We start from the raw sequence: 22,405 nt of genomic DNA on the forward strand, positions 1-22,405 counted from the left end.
GTCCCTCCCCCCTCCCTCCACCCCACAACAGTCCCCGGAGTGTGATGTTCCCCTTCCTGTGTCCATGAGTTCTCATTGTTCAATTCCCACCTATGAGTGAGAACATGCGGTGTTTGGTTTTTTGTCCTTGCAATAGTTTACTGAGAATGATGGTTTCCAGTTTCATCCATGTCCCTACAAAGGACATGAACTCATCATTTTTTATGGCTGATTAGTATTCCATGGTGTATATGTGCCACATTTTCTTAATCCAGTCTATCGTTGGACATTTGGGTTGGTTCCAAGTTCTTGTCCTCTTTTCTCCTCTCCCTCTGTCTTGCCATTCTTTTTCATTTCTTTCCCTTCCATCCATTCATTCATGAATCAATCCATCCATCCATCCATCCATCCATCCATCCATCCATCCATTATTTTTTTTCTGGCCATGCCTTACGCTTGGTTGCATGAATGCTTGCTAGCATTACACACTGCCTTAAGTACATTCTCTCATTGGCCAAGTTCATTTCAAGTGGCCAGCATATGTCCAATTTTCTAGCATATCTTCAGAGTCCAGAATCCTAGAAGTGATTTCAGAATCTCTCTGTCCTACTCCCAGCTGTTGTCATTTCTGCTCTACTGTATACTTAAGGTACAGAATTTTTCTTTTTTTTTTTTGAGACTGAGAGTCTCACTCCATTGCCCAGACTGGAGTGCAGTGACGTGATCTCGGCTCACTGCAACCTCCACCTCCCAGGTTCAAGTGATTCTCCTGTCTCAGCCTCCCGAGTAGCTGGGATTACAGGCATGCACCACCATGCCCAGGTAATTTTTGTATTTTTGGTAGAGATGGGGTTTCATCATGTTGGCCAGGCTGGTCTCAAACTCCTGAACTCAAGTGATCTACCCACCTTGGCCTCCCAAAGTGCTGGGATTACAGGTGTGAGCCACCATGGCTGGCCTAGAAATATTTTTTGATTTAATGAGTTACTGCTTTTTTCTCTAAGGTTTATTTGTGAGATGCTTAAAGATGCTTTACCAAAAACAGATTCTATTTAAAAATGTGTTTGGGTAATACCACCCCATTCCTCAAAGCCAGTGTAGTGTGATTCTCCATGAGGGTGATACATACACAATTTTCACCAACTTATTTTTCTTTGGGAGCCTTGTTGGTGGAATGACTCACAGGATTATAATTCTATGGAACACCTCTTGCGAAATGCTAGTAGGAACCGCCCTGGCTTTGCTTACTGCCTAGAATAGGGTCAGTGCTTAACAATGTGAGTTGAATGAATAATTAACTATCTGTTATGGCTCTGGTAAATTTCCAGGCTAATGATGTTGACTTGTCTTCTTTCTCATCTTCTTGTAACCACATTATCTCTCTATCTCTCTCTCTCTCTCTCTCTCTCACACACACACACACACACACACACAGATAAACCTGTCACTCTTGGATCCTACAGTGATTCTGATAGACAGGACCCAAAAGTTTTCAAATCATGTCCATGGAAATGTATTACTTAACAGAAATTTAGGGACTACGCAAATTTTATATTTTAATTTTTCTTAAAAGTTTTATTTTTTAATTTTTAAAAACATAAAAACAAGAGTAAACACTCAGATATCACACGCCAGAATTTAGGATACTGAGGAAACTATCAGTTGCCAGATAAACTTATTTTATGCAGGCTTCAGGGAAAAAAAAAATCTCCTGTCATCTTTGTTTCATCTAAAAAGATACTGAGGATGAGTCAAGATGCCAACAACCTCATGCTATTTGCAACTACATATTTTGTGAATCAGGATTTTCTCAACTTTATACCACTAAAACAAAATATTGTAGTAAATAGAATACTAGGGTAACACGGGTTCTACAACTATCACCCTTAACTCTGGATTTTGAAATGTATGTATTCATCAAGTAAACTTACTGTTCTCTCTGATGAATGGTAAATGTTATATATTTGACCTTATATGAAGCATTCTGAGTGTTTAAAAACACTGTAACTTATTTTATAGATGACGCTGCTGCTTAATCTTTGTATTCCCAGCACCTATTGACAAACAGCCTGGGCTTCATAAACGCTGCCTGGACAAAAATGGTAGTAAGACAGAGTATGGAGTGAAGAATGGGTCAAAGATAGTATTCAAAATATTCAGAATGAGACTGTTGAAAGACACAAGGAGAGACAGAAGACATGTCCTTTTCCTCTCATCTGCTTACCTGGAAAATAAGCAGGGCTTGCTCACAGGTAGGAATGCTCTCTGTACTCCTTCCCTGCAACATCATGCCTGGGGTCTTCCACCAAGAGGAAGTGCTGTAAGTAGTGCTACCTAATGAACTGATTGTTGCCAGAGGTAAGAGGAATGGAAGGAAAAGGCTAAGAGCCTTGAATGTGGATGAAAATAATTTACCAAAGCGGGGAGGGGCGGGAGTCACTAATGATGTGTTAAAATGCAACAGTCCCTTCATGAAATATTCACCACTTTAAACACGTCTAATATTAAAGATTAAAAGTCCTGAGATTTGTCCTCGAGACTCCCAGGACTGATTTATGATCTGCCACAAGCCACAGGCCTCATGATTCATAATGGGAGAGGTAAAATGGTTACCTCTGGCAAAGGAGCAGGAAGTCAGGCTGGGGTGGGCGAGGAGGGGCCAGCAAGGAGGATCGCTCTTGTTTGTGGAAAGGGCAAAGGCTGAGGTCCCTATCTCTCCTGCAGTGACTCTGCAGGAAATAGCACAGTTCACTTCTTTCCTCTTTCTCTCATTTTTGGAAATATTGGTGACATTGAGAAATTTATTCAGAAAAAGGGTGCTGCTATGTTTTTCTCTCCTCCTTGTGCGCTTACCAGGCAAGTTTTCCCTGACTCAGAATGGATCATTAATTACTGATGCTCATTATACAACAAATATATATTTTGCAATTAAGAGGCATTCACCCTGGAGACCCCCATGAGGCTGCCTGGAGAAGAGAAAGTAGGCAGAGGGAAAAGTCCCTGAGTGCTAGCAGCAGATGGACCTGTTCTCATCCTCTTGTTCTCTCCCTAGTTGTGTGGCCTTAGGGAAGTCAACTTTTTGGTTTCAGCTTTCATTTACAGAATAGGGATGATAGCAATGTCCATCTCCTAGAGCTGATGTAAGAACAAATTGAAATAGTGAAGAATGAAGCTAGTGGCTCAGGTGACAATTAGCTGATGGTCATAGTACCCAGAAACTATGCACACTACATGGGTGCAATATATCCATGTAACAAACCTGCAAATATACCCCCTATATAAATAAAAGTTGAATTAAAAAAAAAAAAGAAATGTGTTTCCTTCCCTTTAATTCCAAGCTGGCCACTGGGTTCTGGTATATGTTTACATTTAGACAAAACTATCACCCCTAACTCCTTACATATTAGATATGTAGAGACACAAATTACCTCCTTTTGGGGCCTTAGTTTCTCCTTCTGTAAAATGGAAGGTTGGAGTAGATCACTCATCACTTCTGAGCACCAAGAGTCAGCTGTTTGCATTGGCTTTCCAAATCCCTAACCTCTGCTTTCTGGTTACTGTTTGTTTTAGTTTCAGCTGCAATCATTCTTAGCAGCAGCCTGGGTGTCTCTAGCAAGATCTCCATCAATGCATAGGTATTGGCTTTATTGCCTCCTGTTTCCTATTTTGCTGGCTCAGCTAAATCTCCACTATTTGCAACCAGGCATTTCCTTCTTGTCAGATGCAAAGCCTCTGACAGCCAGAGCTGAGGGTAATTAACCTCTTCCCTGGGTGACTCCTTTCTTCAACTCTGCTTCTGCACAACCAGAGCAGCAAAGCCATCAAAGAACAGCTCTCTAGGGATGCATGTAACCGTGCTGACTGTGAACTCCTATACTCCCTATCCCTATAACTCTAGTACCTTCCTTGCTCACCACTGCATCTCAGCACCTCCTGCATTGCCTGGTGCAGAGTAGGGATTCAGTAAATAAATGCTAAATAGATGAAGGGATATATTTCACAATAGTGATGCCTATGTCAATGGAATAGGGCAATAATTTTTTACTTGCCTGTTCCCCCACTAAGCTGGGAATTTGATTGCAAAAACATTTTCTTAATCATCCTGTATTCTAATAATTAGTATAATGCCTGATAAAGGGTAGGCAACTCATTCATTAAATGAATGAATGAATGAGTGAATTCATACATATATCACGATTACCGTGAATTTAGGCTGAGTTCATTTAGAATAATGATGACTCTGCTACGGACTGGAAGAAACTTTCTACATCCAAGATAGGTATTTGCCAAGGAAACAAAGAGTGCAAACACAAGTGCCGATGAAATGTCAAAAATAGAATTCTATTTTACATCAGAGCAGAAAAGACTCTTAAAGATCAGCTAGTTCAAACTTTCCCAGTTTCATTATTCAGAAGAGGAAACTCAAGCTAAGAGAGTAAAGGAGTTTGTCCAAATCACTGGCCTAGCCTCTGGGCCAGCCAGGATGGAAACCCAGGGCTCTTGGCCACCACTTCAGTGTCCTTTTGCTGCATTGGTGGTATCAATAGTTCAATGCATCCTGAAGTCTTTTGCAGCAATTTTTCTGTACATTTTTTACATTACTGAGTTTTCTAAAAATAAGAGCATTGACAAACAGGTATTATTTAAACAGTAAAATGAATTTGAAATACCCTTAAGTACATTAAAAACATACATGTATATGTTCTTAATAATGGAGACCTAAAAAAAAGAGTTTACTCTCTTCACTATATTGGTTCTCATAAGGGAATTCAATTAGATGATTTTCTATCTGTCTAGTTACCAGAACTGTGTTATCAGCAGTAGATGAGTTGCGTTGGTTTTAAAAGATTTACTCTTCATGTCTCCTGGCTGCCATTTGTTGAGGTCTCTTTCTATGTTATATGCATTCTCAGTCCAGAAACTCTTGGGTAAAAACAACAAAATGCCTTGATCATGAACAATCTGTGTTCATCTCCTGTGAGCCTCTTCCAAACAGGACAATGCCTTCTTGTTAACCACATAAGGCCAGTAGGCTGGTGAAATAGTTCAGAGTGTGGGTGGGCCTTGAAATCATCATGTACTGCATTGAAATCCTGGATCTGCCTGCCACTTCAAGTTTGCAAGAACCTGACAAATTGATTCTTCTCTCCCTGAGCCTGTTTCCTTTACCTGTAATGGAGCTGACATCATGTACCTGTGGGAAGGATCAATACTGTACTTGAAAAATCCTCAGCACAGTCTTTGGCACATTTCTTCTTGCTGAGAACACAACAGCTGTTTGGGTTCATATAATTATTGTTCTTGGGTAGGAAAGGCCCATCCAGTATGTTGTTTTAGCAGAAAGGAAAGGTGCTTAGAATGAAAGATGGTCAAAAATCCAAGGTGTGCCCTTTGCAAAACCCAGAAGACCACAGTTTCTTTATCTGTAATTTGGGGTGTTTTTAAAAAATTATTATTTTTTTTTAGAGACAGGGTGTTGCTCTGTTGCCCAAGCTGGAGTTCAGTGGTGCAATCATGGCTCACTGCAGCCTTGAGCTTTTGGGCTCAAGAGATCCTCTTGTCCCAGCCTCCCAAGTAGCTAGGACTATAGGCACGTGCCAACATTCCCAGCTAATTTTTAAATTTTTTTGGTGAAATGAGATCTAACTATGTTACAGAGGCTGAGATCTTGTTCAAATTCCAGCAGTTTGAATGAGACAATCCCCAAAGCTGTTCCCGTGTTTCCAGAGCTATGAAGACATGTTGCCTGTGTCCATGGCAGCCCCTGCTGAAGGAGGTATGGGCATGGACAAGGCATAAGCCAGAGGCCGCTGCCTCCTCCATCCCAGCAGCACAGAGGAGCTCATGGCTTGCCCATGAGAGTGCAAACCCTCCTTCATAAGCCATCCTGGCTGTCTGACTCCCCTCCCCAAACCCTGTCATTCTGTTATGATTCCATTTTCACTTGCTTCTAACTCAGTCATCACTTATCATCACCAGCCAGGGATGCTGCCTGCTGTTCACTTTCTTATTTACTCTTCTTGTCACTGTGGTTTGAAAAGACATCTCTCTGGGCCCTCAGAGCAATAAACACGGAACCCTTCCCCATTCTGACTCCAAGTGAGCCACCTTGGGCCTCTTCACCTCTGTAGCTCTGTAACTCAACTCAGGGCCAGGCATGTAGTGGGAAAAGCATGGGTTGGGCATAACATTATGAGGGCCTGCTTTGCGCTAAAAGTGGTGTGTGACATTTGACATGTGTCATTGCATGTCACAGCCTTGACTAGTACAAGGAGGAAGGTACTGATGCCTTCCTTGTAAAATAAGGAAACAGAAGCTAAGACTCGACTAGTCACTTGCCCTAGGTCATAGGGCCAGGTCTCCAAAGCTCAGGCTTGCTTACACCACCACAAACATCACAACACTAAACATAACCACAAGGACAATAACAAGGACAGCTGCCTTTGACAATGATCATGTGTGAGACACTGAGAGTCATTTCTCTGCAGTACTTAATTATGCATTCACTTCTTTGCCATGGTTAATTGTGGGAAGAGTAAATTTTCTTTCCTGCCCTTTGTCTTCAGGCTTGGCATGTGACTTGCTTTGGTCAATGGGATGATGACAGCCAGGACTTAAATAATCAAAGTTGGAAATATATTTATGTGGATAGGCTTTCCCTCTTGTACTCCTGCCTCTTGCCATTAGAAGAAACATCTCCAGGCTGTGGCTGGTCCATGAAGGATGAGAGACGTGTGGAACAGATCTGGATTCATCCTCGGCTTAGAGCCAAGGGCAACTGAGTCCTGGCTAGATCAGTCCACCCAGATGTGTGACAAAGGAGAAAAAGATGCTTACTTATAGTTGTTGACAATAAAATGTGATTGATATGCAGCGTTATTTTGGCAAAAGTTTCTGACGTACTTTAAACCTAGATGTCCACATCTCTATGAGTAATGGTACCAGTTTCTTTCCTAATTGGAAACTTCAGAAAAACTTCTAACGGGGCCCTATTTTGTACCCTCAGCATCTGAGTGATACCTGAATCCCACTGATTCTACCACTTTGGTTTTATCCAGACCCATTTATTCCCATCTCTCTTCTCTGCCACTGGCCTGGTTCAGGCCCTCAGCATTGTCCATGTGCTATGAACCTATTTTCTGTGTCCCTACATCTGATCTGACTGTTGGCCAGTTATCTTTTCAAATAACAGCTGCACCCACGGCCTTCCCCAAAAACTCTCAGTGGTTTTCAGTTGCCTTCAGGGTAGAGGTCATATATCCCAGTCAAAGCCTTTCATCACTGGCCCTAGCCAATTTTTCCAACCTTATCAACAACTCTACCTCCCTGTGACTTTTATGCTCCAATTTTTTCTGAGTCTATTGGTAAGAGCAAGGTCACTTGAGACCAACCTTCAGACCCTTTGAAGCTTCCTTCAGCAGGTCTGCCTTGGTTCTACCCAAGGGTCCCACTCAGAGATCACACTCAAGCAAAGCCTGAGCCCTGGAGAGAGACAAAGTCAATGAAGGAGGGACTAAAGGAGAGGAGAAAAGGGAAAATTAAGTGGCAAACAATTATTAAGTAAAAGAATGAGATAATTTGGGCAGTGTTGAGTACAAGTAATGTCATCAGGGGATACATTTTACAGCCCCGAATCCTCTGCCAATCATTCTACCTTTCTGGACCTCAGCCTTCCCATCTGTAAAATGAGTGGGTAGTACTTGGATCTCCCACTTTTCCAAATCTTGTTCAAATTCCAGCCCTTGATTCTTCCTCTAATATATTCTGGTCTTGTTTCTTGAAATCAGCATCTCTCTTGTAATTCAGGAAGCAGGATAAGTTTGGGGGCTTGGGGAAACAGAGGCTTGGTAGGCAAAGAAACATGATTCGCGTGAAATAACAAGAGGATATAATTAGAAGCTTTACGAAATGAGGAAGATTCTCTATAAGTCTACTCAGCCAAATGTATTGTGTGACCTGAGGCAGTTCCCTCCCTCCCTGGGGCTCAGTTTCTCTGTCTGTACAGTGAGGAGGCTGGTCTTGACATCTGAGCAACTTCACATGGGTGTCTCTGATATCCCTTTCTTCCTTATACTGCTGGTGTGAGACCTTCCAACCTTGTTCTTCCCAAAGCACTGAGACAAATGTGGACTCTGCATTGTAGCTGCCGGCCCCTTATTGTCATTCATCAGCATGCCTCTGAGAGCACAAAGAAAAAATAATCAGACGCTGAAAGGTTCTGGTGGCACAGGCTGGTGATCAGTTCTGATAGAGATTAGAGTCCTTAATCAAGGCTACATGGGGGCTAATTGGTGTTGGTTCAGCTCATGTGGGCAGCCCATATGGGGTGGTCAGGCTGCTGAGAGGCTGCCAGCCAGGCCCCATCAGGGCCCCTGCTCCAGGTTCTCATCCAGGGCAACCCTTTCCACTGGCCCCATTCCCTTTCTTTCTAGCCTCTTCCACCTCTCAGTGCATCACAGACATGATTATATATTATTAGTGTCTAGGAGAAAAGCATGTGGCAAAGAGCTTCCTGCAAAATCATGGCTGATTAAGGATGGAGTGGGGTGAAGAAATCTCACTAACAGCCTGGAATGGACACAGAGCAGGTATTTCCAACAATCCAGAAGGATCTGGCTTCAGCTGATGAACACAGGACACTTAACACAGATGCACCGAGCTGGGCCTGCTGGTGAGAGGCTGGCTTCTCCTCATCCTTGCTGCACCCCAGAGCCCTGCAACCTCTAAGCTTCTCAGATGCACCAGGAAGGCATGGAGAGCAGAGGGACACAGCCTGGTGAGGGGAAAGGTGTCAGCCTGGCAACCAAGGCCATTGGAGGCTGAATCCTCTGTGGCCTGCATCAATCACTGCACCTCTGGGCCTCATCAGAAAACGGGCATCTTAAACCCAATTTTTAAAATTGTCACAAGGATTGCACACAATGTATTAAAAACAGTTACTGCATCGCCAGACGTGTAGGCAGCACTTGGTATGTTGCAGTGTCGTTATCGTGATTGCTGCCAGCACTGCTGTCCTTGCTGTGCTGTTGTCCAGGCAGCTCCCCACCTCCCATCCCCCTGCAGTCACGTTTCCTCCTTGATTTGGTATCCTTGCCCCTCTGGGCTGCAGCTGCCCTTCCAGGCTTCCTGCTGTGTTAGTTCCTCCTTTTCTCCTCCGGACCCGATTCATCTCTGGTCCAGATCTTACTGCTGCAGACCAGCTACCCTTCTCGGGATAATTCCTCTATACCTGGCACAGGGGAGATGGAGGCAGAGAGATGAATCCATCCTATTTTTTCTACCTTCAAGCAGCTGGCATTAGCGTAGGAAGACTTGGAGGAAAATACATCATTGCACAAGGTGTGATTCAGCCTAGAAGAGGAGTGTGCAGGAGGTATAGGAGCCCGAAAGAGGATTGTTGAGCTCTGCCCAGGATGGGGGCTCATCAGTGAAAAGGGAGGGTAATAATAATAACAAGAGAAAACCCAGAGGGATAACTACCTGCCAGGCAGTGTGGGAAGTTCTTTGTTTAGATTAACTCACATGATCCTTCCAACAAACCTACGAGGTGGGCTCTATTACTAATCCCATCTTGCAGACGAGCAGACAGAGGCCCAGAGGGGTAGTACCCTGCTTGCTGAAGGTCACAAAGTCAAGTGTGCCAGAGCCAGAACTGGCATCCATCCAGCAACTGTGCTGCTCCAGAGATGGTGCTGCTGTCTCCAGGCTGCACTGACTCCCTTTCCAAGAGAATTAAGTGTTTTACAGAGAGAACAACAGGGACGAAAGCAGGCCACAGTGTGCATGGAAAATGGTGGGCCCTTTTGCTTTGCTGGATCAGTGGGGCATACTGCAGGCACAGCCAGAAGGCTTAATGTGCACTGAGGAATCCTGCCCTGGTTCTGCAGGTATGAAGAAGCAGTCCCTGGAAACTGCCACATCCCCTCTGCAAAAATACAGTTGTGCCCCCTTATCTGCAAGATGAGTTCCAACCCACCCAGTGGATGCCTGAAACTGTGGATAGTACTGAACCCTATTGATATGGTTTGGCTCTGTGTCCTCAACCGAATCTCATGTTGAGTTGTAATCCCCAGTGCTGGGGGAAGGATCTGGAGAGAGGTGAGTGGATTATGGAGACGGACTTCCCCCTTGCTGTTCTCATGATAGTGAATAAGTTCTTATGAGATCTGGTTGTTTAAAAGCATATAGCCTTAATCAAGGCTACACGGGGACTAATTGGTGTTGGCTCAGCTCATGTGGGCAACCCATGAGGGGTGGCCAGGCTGCTGAGATGCTGCCAGCCAGGTCCCATGAGGGCCCCTGCTCCAGATTCTCAGCCAGGGCAACCCTTTCCACTGGCCCCCTTCACTCTCTCTCTCTCCTGATCTGCCATGTGAAGATTGTGCCTGTTTCCCCTTCACCTTCTGCCATAATTGCAAGTTTCCTGAGGCCTGCCAGCCATGCTTTCTGTACAGCCTGTGGAACTGAGTCAATTAAAGCTCTTTTCATCATAAATTACCCAGTCTCAGGTAGTTCTTTGTAGCAGTGTGAGAACAGATTAATGAACTCATATTTACTGTGTTTTTTCCTATATGTACATACCCATGATAACATTTAATTTATAAATTAGGCACAGCAAGAGATTAAGAACAATAAATAAAAATAAAATAGAACAAGTATAGCAATACACTGTTATCACTACTCTTGCACTTGGCGCCATGATTAAGTAAAATAAGGATTATCCAAACACAAGCACTGTGACACCTTGACAGATCTGATAACTGAGATGGCTACTAAGTGACTGACCAGCAATTAGCATATACAGCGTGGATACTATGGACAAGGGAATTATTCATATCCCGGTGGGATGGAGCAAAATTATGTGAGATTTCATCACACTACTCAGAATGCAGCCCAATTTGAAAGTAATAAGTTGTTTATTTCTGGTATTTTCCATTTAATATTTTCAGACCGCAGTTGACTGTGGGTAACGGATACTGTAGAAAGTGAAACTGTGGATGAGGGGGAACTACTGTAGTCATTCCCAAATGCTGAATTCAGTTGTTAGGGTGGCGAGAGACAAATTTAAAAGTAGAGAAGACAGGCAATGGAGTCAGAATGGAATTAGAGCTGTGCATTTGCCAATCAATAGCTCAGTGACTTTGTAAAACTTCCTGTCTCCACCCAAGACTCAGCTTCCTTATTTCTAAGTTAATCATGCCCGCCCTTCTCATTGAGCAATATAAAAAATGGGCTCCATAAGTATCACCTGCTATTGCTATGACTATTATTAGGGAGCTGGTGGCTTTAATATTCTTTCCTGACCATGGCTCTTATTCCAGACCTCTTGGTTATCACTTAGAAAAAGGAAAATACTAAGAGATGCTCACGAAGTTTGTTAATCATGACCACTTTTGATCCACCTTTTTGCTTTTAATCCCTCTAACCACCCTGTGAAGCAGGTGCTCATGTCCTGATTTTATACAGGAGGAAACTGAAGCCCCAAAGTGTTAAATGACTTGACCTCAGTTCATATAGCAAGAAAGCAACAGGGTCAAGATTGGAACCCTGACCTGCTTGACTCTGAAGTCAGAGTCCCCCACCTCAACTGTACCATATAAGATGAATGAACTCAGCACAACCCAGTGTCTCATCAAAATGCCCTTTGTGACCCCACTTGGCCATCTACCATACTTCTACAGGAGCTTAAAGGAATGTAGATGAGATCATGCTATGTGGTTGTCCACTTCATGGGATCCTGGAGCTCTCTTTTCCTGCAAATTGCTGGGTGGCCTTATTCAACTCATTTCATCTCTCTGAGTTTCATCATTTTGACCTAAAAGATGGTGAACACAACTCTGTTCTCCCTTATTCATGAGAATGCCATGAGGATAAAATATATGCTTAAACCATTCAGAACACATGATGATTAATAATTCAATTCCCCGCTTGAACAAAACCTGAAACAGCAAAGTCAAATACACAAAATAAATTAAGCCAAGGGTAATTATTCATTTTGCAAAAGGGTTCTTCACTCCACAGAAGAGACTCATTGATATTTTTTTTTTCCAAGCAGCAGCTATCTTTGGGAATTTAAAATTAAATTCCATTTATACAATTATAGCAAAAATACTAATGATTTTCCGGAGTGCACTTTGAGTGCAATGGGCCATACCTGTGTGTGCTGCCCATGGCATCAGACAAGGCAGTCTAGAGACCCAGAATGGGTCAGAGAGGAGAGGGACCTTTGCTTTTCTCTAGTTAGGAATTTGAGAAAAAGAAGAGAAGCTGGATTATGTGCTTTTTCTGAGGGGTTCCTTTCTCAGAGTGACCTCAGCCTCAATTGCAGGCAGATGGTCAGGGTCACAGCTAGCTTCCCCAGGAAACAAGAGGATTGCCATTTCCAGTCCCTTCCATCTGGAATATTATACCATTTTACATAACGTGTACATTCAGCTGAACCCAGCTAATTTTCACTTTGCTAATGTCATTTCTGATTATATTCGTTTTTTTTTTTTTTTTTTGGATGAAGTTTTGCTTTTGTCACCCAGGTTGGAATGCAATTGTGCAATCTCAGCTCACTGCAACCTCCACCTCCTGGGTTCAAGCCATTCTCCTGCCTCAGCCTCCCGAGTAGCTGGGATTACAGGCACCCGCCACCAGGCCCAGCTAATTTTTGTAATTTTAGTAGAGACAGGGTTTCGCCATGTTGGGCCAGGTTAGTCTCAAACTCCTGACCTCAGGTGATCCCACTACCTCGGCCTCCCAAAGTGCTGGGATTACAGGCATGAGACACCGTGCCTGGCCCTCTGCCCTGCTTCTGCTTTATGTTTTCTCTCTTTCTTTTCATCTCTGTCTCTCTTTGTTTCTCAACGTTGTGTTTTTGTCACAGCCTCGGTTTCTCTCTTTGGTCTCTGCTTCTGTTTTTTCTTCCCCACTGTGTGTCTGTGTTCTTTACTATTTGTCGTTCTCTATGTCTCCTTTTCTTTTAGAATGCTCTGCAGTAAAAATAACTTGAGTTTAGAGTCAGAGAGGTCCAAGTAAAATCCCCAGATCCACTTTAATTTCCTTATCCACAAATATAAAAGACAAAAAGTATGGTCTGCGTACTTTGAGGTTCAATATGAAGATGAAATAAGACATGGCATGTAAAGGTGCCACCAAAAAAGAGTACAGTCATTTCCTGTTAAATCAATTTCCCCCTTCCTTTCTTCTTAAAATTTCTTTTGTTTGTTTGTTTGCTTGCTTTTAAGACAAAGTCTCGCTCTGTCACCCAGGCTGGAGTGCAGTGGCACGATCTCGGCTCCTGCAACCTCCGCCTCTTGGGTTCAAGCTATTCTCCTGCCTCTGCCTCCCGAGTAGCTGGGACTACAGGCATGCAACACCATGCTCGGCTATTTTTCTATTTTTTAGTAGAAATGAGGTTTCACCATGCTGGCCAAGCTGGTCTTGAACTCCTGGCCTCAAGTGATTGATCTGCCTCCTTCAGCCTCCCAAAGTGTTGGGATAACGTGCATAAGCCATCACACCCAGCCTTTCTTAGGGTTCTTTAATTTCCCTTCTTTCTCTTACCTTGTCTTTCCTTCCATTCACTCCACTGCCTTTGCACCACTCTCAAACGAGCAAGCACACTACAGCCCCCACTTTCTGGCAATGATTTAATTGCAGAACAGTGCAGGTTCCCATTACCAAGGCTCTTATTCTTTTACAAAACATTTTTACAGTACATTTCCTGGGATATAATGGAGAATCATTGTGAGTCATTAAAATTAAGCAACGTGTGTCTAAGCAGCCTGCATCAGGCTTCACTACAGAGTCAGGCTTCACTGTTAGGTTCAATTCCGGCCATTGGAGAGTGTGATGGGCTGTTCACACCACACTGGGTAAGGTCATCTGAATTTACCTGAGTTGTGTGGGACATTTTGAATTCTGGATGCCCTGTCCAAAGGAAGAGTCCTGGTGTTAGCAACATAAATCCATACCCCAAACTGCCCATCACATACTCCCATTTTCTGGTAGAAACTCAAACCATCTAGTGAAATTTTAATTAAGAGAACATTCAACATTGTAGCCAAAAGGCAGGGACATAACAGACCATTCATCACAGTAGCCAAAAGGTGGGGACACACACACATACACACACAAACACATACTCCTCCTTCTATTCAGAGGCCTTTAGTTATCCACACTGAATCAAATGCTGCCTTCGGTCAAGCAAAAGGAGAGAGGATAGTGTGCTACAATGGGCACGTTCCCTACAGGCAGTATCAAATAACCAGAAAAGGCAAGTACCACTGCTAAGTGCTGCATTTTAAATGGTTTCCTAGAGGTCCCTTCTGCACAGAAATCTGTAATCATGCCTTCCATTTCATCACGATTTAGTCTTTTGTGTGTTAAGTATTGCCAGCATTGGGGGGTTCATTTTGTCCCTGATTCAATAATTCCTCCATGTTGAACACATATCTTTTCCATATAACGTAGCAGGTACTTTGTACTGATAATAATTGTCACAATAACTTACCAAAGGTGAATACTTCTCTCTCTTATTAAAAAAAATCAGGAAATTGAAGCTAGGAGAAATTAAGTGATTTGCTCAAAATTATACCAATAGTCAGGGGAAGAACCCCTGCTCAGCCTCCACCAGTGGTTCCCCCATTGCATTCAGGACAAGATTTCAGCCCTGGTCTGTCTGGTTTGAGTCCTTGGCTCTTTCCATGTTGCCGTGACTGCCTCTCTAAAAAACAAAACAGAGCCCAGCATTCATGCAGCTTGATCATGAGCTCTTGGAAGGGGCCAATGGTGTCCCTTTTGCTTCTCTCCCTAGTGACCGACTCAATCTTCAGGCTCAGTCAATGTCTATGAAACAAAGACATTAATGGAACTTATGAGGAACACACATGCCCCAGATCCTCTGCATTGAAACACTTATTTCTATGAATGAGTGTACCTGAGCACATCCCTGCAAGACAAGCCGAGAAAAGCAATGCCAGAAACCAGCACCACCTTCACATGTGGCAAGAGGCCATGCCAAAGGTAATGGCTCAAGTTTGGAGCTGGGAGGATGGGGGTTTACATCCCAAGGATAAAATATTTTGACTGCTTAATATGTTCTTAAGAGGAAGAAAATTAAGCACCATTATGGTAGTGTGGCAACCTCCTCTCTGCCATTAAGTTATTAAATTACTAAATGAACCCTCCCAAAACCTCAAGCTAATCAGGTGTAGAAGGAAGCCTTGGGCCAGATAATCTGCAGGGCTCCACCCACCCCTAGAGCCTTTTGTTATATGCCTCTACAGTGCCCAGCCCTACTTGTCATCTCAGCAGAATCTTTAAAGGCTTCTCAGGAGAAGGGGTAGAGAGGCAAGGGTCATTAATATTTTTCCCCTCCACATTTAAGAGGGCACGTAGAATTGTGTAAGGACAGGGTTATCACCTAAAAATGAGTGCCTCCTTGAAGTTTTTGCCAGAGGCACCTCATTCAGTTCATTCTGGTCCCAGCCCTGCTTGACAGAAGGATCAGCAAAGCTCTATTCACTCTCTCACTTGTATCACATACCTGCTTCAGTGTTTCTCTTCTCCTTTCACCCCGAGTTGGTGTTGTCATCTCCCAGGTCCTATCTTTAGGGATCGTATAAAAACTGGGTCTTGGGCTCAAACACATGGCGGACACACAACGAGCAGATTCCTCAACTCTGATGTCAAAGCATGAAATCAGTTCACCAGAACCTCCCTGGGGCATAGAAAGCAGCTTCTTTTGCTAACTACCTCCGATACTGAGCACAATGCCTGGCACATAAGTGATGCACACTAAATAATAGCAATGAATGAAATGCAGTATCTGGATTCTGAATGCTTCTTTCTGCCTTGGCTTTTCCCATCCTGATCCAAGCCACCACCATCTCTGGCCTGGATTATCACATCAGTCTTCCCGTCAGTCTCCCTTCCAACATGTTTACCTCTGTTCCTACAGATGTTTCCTCAATAGAGATGCCAGAGTGATACTCTTAAAATAGAAGTTAGATGACGTCACCCCTCTGCTCAGACTTCTCCAATGATTCCCCATTGCATTCAGGGCAAATGAAAATGCTAATGTTTTTACAATGTTCTGCAAGGCCAACCCAGGTGTTCTGGCCCTCTGAACGCTCTGGGATCCCATCTCCTAATATCCTTCTAGTACCCAGTTCAACCCAGCATATTAGCCTCTGTGATCTTCCTCAAATATGCAAGGCACAATCACCCCTGTGAGCCTTTGCACAGGCTCTTCCCTTTACCTACACTATGCTTTCCCCAGATATCCACAAGTCCTGCTTTGCTCCCACACCTTTTCGGTTGTGCCTGTCTTGAACAGTCTGCTCAAATTTGCAACCATTTCTGCAACACGTACAGCCCCCTCTTTCTGCAGGCTTCACACACACACACACACACACACACACACACACATACACACACACACACCCCTCATCTTCTAATATGTTACAGTTTATAACGTTATTCACTATAATTTTATTACTATATATCGTATATACAGCAATACAATTTCATTACTATAGATACTATATATAGTAATAAAATATATGTTACTATATACAGTATCTATATATACTATACATAGTAATAAAATATATAAATTACTATACTTAGTATATATAGTAATAAAATACATTTAGTAAATAACATGATAAAGTGTATCACATATTATATATAGTACATTATATATTTCTACATATTCATATACTCTATATATGTATATATAGTGTATATATATATAGCACTTTATATATGTATGTACTATATATAAGGTACTATATACAGTATGCTTTATATAGTATGTACATTATATATATATATATATATTTTTTAACTATATTACTATATATATTTTAACTCTGTGCCTGTCCCCTGCCCCGCAAGAATGTAAGTTACATGATGGCAGACATTTTTTTGTTTTGTTTTGTTTCTTCTGTCAGAGCCTCACATCCTGGTTAAATTAGGTGCTTGATAAATATATACTGAACGTTGAATGAACAAATACATGAATGAATGAATAAATACCAAAGCCATTTTTTTCAACTTGGACATCAAAGCATTAAATAAATTCAATAGACCAGGAATTGGCAAAATTTTTCTGTAAAGAGCCAAATGACAAATATGTTCAGGTTTACAAGCCATAGGGTTGTGACTACTCAATTCTGATGTTGTAGCACAAAAGCTGTCATGGACAATATGTAAGGTAATGAGCATGGCTGTGTTTAAATAAAAGCTAATTTACAAAAAAAACAGCAGTTGGCCTATAGGCCATAGATTGCTGACTCCTGCACTGGACTAAACACTATTAGGTAAGGCAGTGGGTCGAATTTTCTTCCTGTTGAATATCAGTACATAAACACAGCACAGTGTCTAACACAGCATTTCCACTCAATAAATATTTTGAATGAAATGAAATATGTATGAAATGTAGTTCTGCTCTTCACTCTGTCACAGCACTGTCTAAGTGAGCTTGTTGCAACAATGGAAATGCTCTATATCTCTCCAATATGAAAGCCACCAGCCACATGTGACTGCTGAACACTTCAAATACGGTGAATGTGACTGAGGAGCTAAATTTTACATTTTATTTCATTTTAATTAATTTACATTTTAATTTAAGTGGCCAATAATGGCTAATAGCTACTGGATTGGACAGTGGAATTCTATCACAATAATTCTCTTGCTTCATGATTCAGTTCTATTATCTTCCACCCCACCAGAGGAAGCCTTCCCTGATTGCTAAGTCTCACAGTAACTGTCCTTTTTTAGGATATATTCATTTCACTCAATCCATGTTTTAGTCACAGCTATAATAATAAAGAATATTTGTTGAGCTTTAAGTACCAGGTATTGTGCTCAGTGCATAATCCACTTTATCTAGTTCTGTCCTCATAATTACCCTCCAAGGATTGCCATGTTGATATTCTTACCACTGTTTTACCTCTGAGAAAAACAGAAGTGTAGGAAGGGTCAGCAAAGTGTCCAAAGTTGTGCAGGACCCAAGTGGGCTGGGATTTGAATCTTCATCCATTTGAATCCAGAGTGCAAGTTCTTCACTACCACAAGATGCTTAAGTGTAAACACTTGTGTTAGTACAAGTTTCATGTGTGCACATGTTATCTATCCTTCAAGAGACCAGGAAGCAGTGGTCTTCATTCTACATATTTAAAAGCCAGAACGCTGGCTTTCAATAAAGATTTTCAGTATACAGCATTTCAGAGCTGGAGAGTTCTCAGGGAAAATCTAACGGAAATGCCCTTTGTATTATAAATAAAGAATCTGAGGCCCATAGAGAAAAGGGGACTTGTCAAAGGACATACCATGGGTAAATTACAAAGCTGGGATTAGAGGCCATTGAGTTTTTCTCTGAAGTCAATATTTCATCTTTCATGCACTCATTCCACCATTCGTTTTTAAACATCAACATTGTGTTAGACAATGGGTTGGGTATGAGGAAAAAGCAGTGGATAATGCAGACACAATCTTTGCCTTTATAAGGCACACAGTTTTTTAGATAGCTAGCAATTGAACAAAGAATGACACAAATAAATGTATCATTCAAGGTTGTAATTATGTGCTGATAGCATAGGCTTGTGGTTTAGAGGGTAAATTCTGAGGCCAGACTTCTAGGTTTCAAATTTAGACACCAACACTTCCTAAATGACTTTGGAAAAAAATCCATTAACTGTGATTTAGTTTCCTCACTTGTAAAATGAGACGATAACACTATTTCATTACATTAATTCTAAGGCATGCAACTTCTCACATTTTATTTTTATTTCCATTTTTATTTAATTTATTTATTTTTAGATATAGAGTCTCACTCTGTAACCCAGGTTGGATTGCAGTGGTGTGATCATAGCTCACTGACACTTTCAACTCCTAGGATCAAGCACTCTGCTCACCTCAGCCTCCAAGTGGCTAGGACTACAGGTGCATGCCACCATGCCTGGCTAATTTTCTTAAATTTTTTAGAGACAGGGTCTCACTATGTTTCCCAAGCTGGTCTTGAACTCCTGGCCTCAAGTGATCCTCCCATCTTGGCCTCCCAAAGTGCTGGATTACAAGTGTGAGCCACCACACCCAGCCCCCACATTTTAATATTCCTAAAATGAGGACTTATCTGATAATTATTAGTATAGTATGGTATAGTGTGATTATTATTATTGGCAGCATTTTTTCTTAGTGGTACATAAGCTATATACATCTGTGTATGTGTCTTAATTTATTTAAAATATAATCGCATCTACCTCATATAATTATTGAGAAATTAAATGAGATAATATATGTGAAGGCTTTGAAGAGTGGCTGACACAGTTACCACTGTATAAATGTGCATCATTAATACTATTTACTATAAAGGAAAAAGAGCACTAAAGGAGCATAATGCATTGGGGAAATAAACTAGTATAGAAAGTCACTTCCTTGAGGAAGTGACATTTTAAGTTGAAACAAGAAGGATAAGGAGGAGTGAACCAACTAAAGAATATAGTTTATAAGAAGTGGGGCTGGATGAGGAACAGATTGTCCCATGCAGAAGAAACAGCACCATCACTAATGCTATTACATTGGCTAGAAGAAATGACTCCCCATTAACAAATACGGAACTCTTTACAACATGGCTTTATATCCTAATAACACTCTCAATTCCAACCTAGGCTTCATTATTATCTTTTTTCCCACACATTTGTTTATTGATAATATATTTATTGTAAGGTTTTGCATATATATTTAGAACCTTCCTGGATTTATTTTTTAAATAGTAGGACATATGCCATTTTTAGAAGACCAATATATTTTTAACACATTTTTTAGATAAAATTAAATATAGTCTCTAATTTAAATGTCAGTAGATTATATTTATGATGTTAAAATCTGGTCTTAAAAGCTGAGCACTTCCCTTTTTTGGTAACTATAATCATCAGAAATACCTCAGGCTACCTTCTTCCTATATGCAGCTTTGTGGTGTGAGATTTCAGATCTCTGACAACCTTTTTCTTTCAAGTTCAGAAGCAAAGGTTGCCTTGGACTTTCAATGGGACTGGCAAGTTCCCAATAAGGAAAAGTTTTCATAGTCTCTTTTGTAGTTTACCCTAACCTTCTTGACCTTCTAAATTTTTGAACAGTCAGGCCTGTTGCTTGCTTTGCAGGCTCCCTAAAATTTTATGACCTCATCCTAGACACAGATTGTCCTTTCTTAAAAGACCTTAAACATCTTCTACAACATAACATTTTACAACACATTTAAACCAAATATATCAAGACTACCAAACAGAGATAAAGAGTAGTTTCCCTACAACTCATACATGCTGTCACAGTTCCTTCTACCTCTCAGTTCTGTATTGTTTCCCTGCCCTCAATTCAATTCAGTATTTTTGTTTCTTTCAAGTCAACTTATTCTGTAAATTCTTTGTCCAAAGGATTCATGCCTGCCTCTGAGAATTCTATACAAAAACCTATCAAAAGGGAATCCCAGAATGCCTCTCTTCTCAATGCTAAGCAAATTTCCTCACATGCTAACTCCTTAAAACAGTAGCTTGGCCAAATCCCAGCAGTAATACTTAGTAAATATATGACCTTGAGAATGTCAATCAACTACTTTAAGACACAGCTGCTTGTATTGAAGCAACAATAACTACCTAGAAGTGTTATTATAGTAACTGAGAATAGCTATATAAAGTCTTTGCATGGTGTTTGGTACACAATAAGTGCCTAATAATTTTAGATGTTGTTATTGTCACTTCAGTGTTTATGTACTTCTTGAAATCTCACCAAAATTCCATTGTACCTCTTTAAACTATTAGCTGTATTTGGCTGTTGTCTAACACTTCATCTGCTATATATAGATAATGAATCTGCATTAAGTGGATTAATCTGATGAGAGAAATGGGATTTATGAGTTACTGACTTGTTTCATGGAATGTAAGCAGAAAACTTTGGTTTCTTGTTTCGATTACTTTTGTTGGAAAATATTTTTAAAAGCTTAATTTTGTTATCTTTCATGCCTGAATAACAAGGTATCATGTTCATTAATCGATAATAAATTCAGATGAGTTATGTTTAATTCAGGTTCTAGTAAAGTTCATGACAAATGAGTGGTGAGGTGGAGAGCAATGTGGGTTCTGAGGATCAGAGGGACTCATTTCATGGAGGATATCCCCAGTTGAGGCTCTCTGGACTCATTTGTATATGACTAATTCTAAACATATAAAGGACAGATTTTACCTTATTTGAGTTCAGAAAAGACCAGAGCTGCCCAAGTCAGGGGATAAGGTGAGTTTCAGAAAAGGATTAGGTATCTCTGAGAAAGTCTTTATTTAGCAAACACACACTTTAGCCAGAGTGTTGTCAGCACCCTGAAAACTCTCCATGGTGCTGACACAAGAAGCCTACACCTTACTCATTGAACAAGGCTTGACACTTTAGCAGCTGAAACTTGATTTTCATCCATCCATCCATCCATCCATGCATCCATCCATCCATCCATCCATCCATCCATCCATCCATCCAAGAAAAGATGTATTGATACAGGAACTGCTTCATTTCCAGATACAGCAAAAAACAAGGTGAGCAAAGACCAAGACTTTCTATAATGTATATACCTATATACAAATGTCCCCTCTACAGTCTGCCAGAAAGTTGGTTCTCTATAAACATATATCAGCATATTTTACTGTGGATTTTACCTACTCATTGCCATACTTCAATATATATGCCCTACCACCTAGAAAGCCCTAAAGATACCATTTCCTTCAAAACAGGAAATTTCTCCATCACTGTAGATTCTTGGAATTTATAGCTTCATAAAAATCCTGTATCCCTTTAAACTTTAGTAACATAGAGCTCAGCAAATACTAGAAACAATCTGTAAACATTAGAAATATTTAGTACAATATAAGATTGCTATATGACATAACCACATACAGTGTATTCTCATTTCATATCCTACTACAAATGAATAGTGGCTGCTGAAGACATGGAAATAAACTGAATGTAATGGTGAACATGACTGAAGTTCATATCAATTGTAGAAAGAAAATTCAGTTTGCTATAAACGCCATTTACAAATTGTTTCAATCATACTTACATGCTAAATTATTAGTGCTGAAAAGATCATAGAAACACGGATTTTGAGCTGGAGAATATCCTAGAAATTATTTAGACTTTTAATTTGTATCTTGCCACTAATTTACAGTGTGACACAGGGCAATGTGCTTAGCCTTGGTGGGTCTTGGTCTCCTCATTTGATTACACTAGACGATGGCTAGGAAATCTTCTTTCACTAAAAGTATGTCCCCACTCATTGCTTTGTTGAAGAAAAGGAATCTGAAGTTCACGGTGTGTGACATACTCAAGGTCGAATGGCAAATTTGTGGCAAAGTTGACATTAGGGTTGAAGGTTGAAGGTTAGTAATTATTT

At 41.1% G+C, this 22,405-nt stretch overlaps 1 protein-coding gene across 4 annotated transcripts in view; it reads right to left on the bottom strand.

Moving 5' to 3' along the window:
• The window catches only part of ASTN2 (astrotactin 2), a 1,014,740-nt gene that overhangs the window by 559,885 nt on the left and 432,450 nt on the right, over positions 1–22,405 (bottom strand). The gene's annotated exons all lie outside the window — the stretch shown is intronic.

Source organism: Nomascus leucogenys, chromosome 8, assembly GCF_006542625.1.
Source record: "Nomascus leucogenys isolate Asia chromosome 8, Asia_NLE_v1, whole genome shotgun sequence".
NCBI classification, from domain to species: domain Eukaryota; kingdom Metazoa; phylum Chordata; class Mammalia; order Primates; family Hylobatidae; genus Nomascus; species Nomascus leucogenys.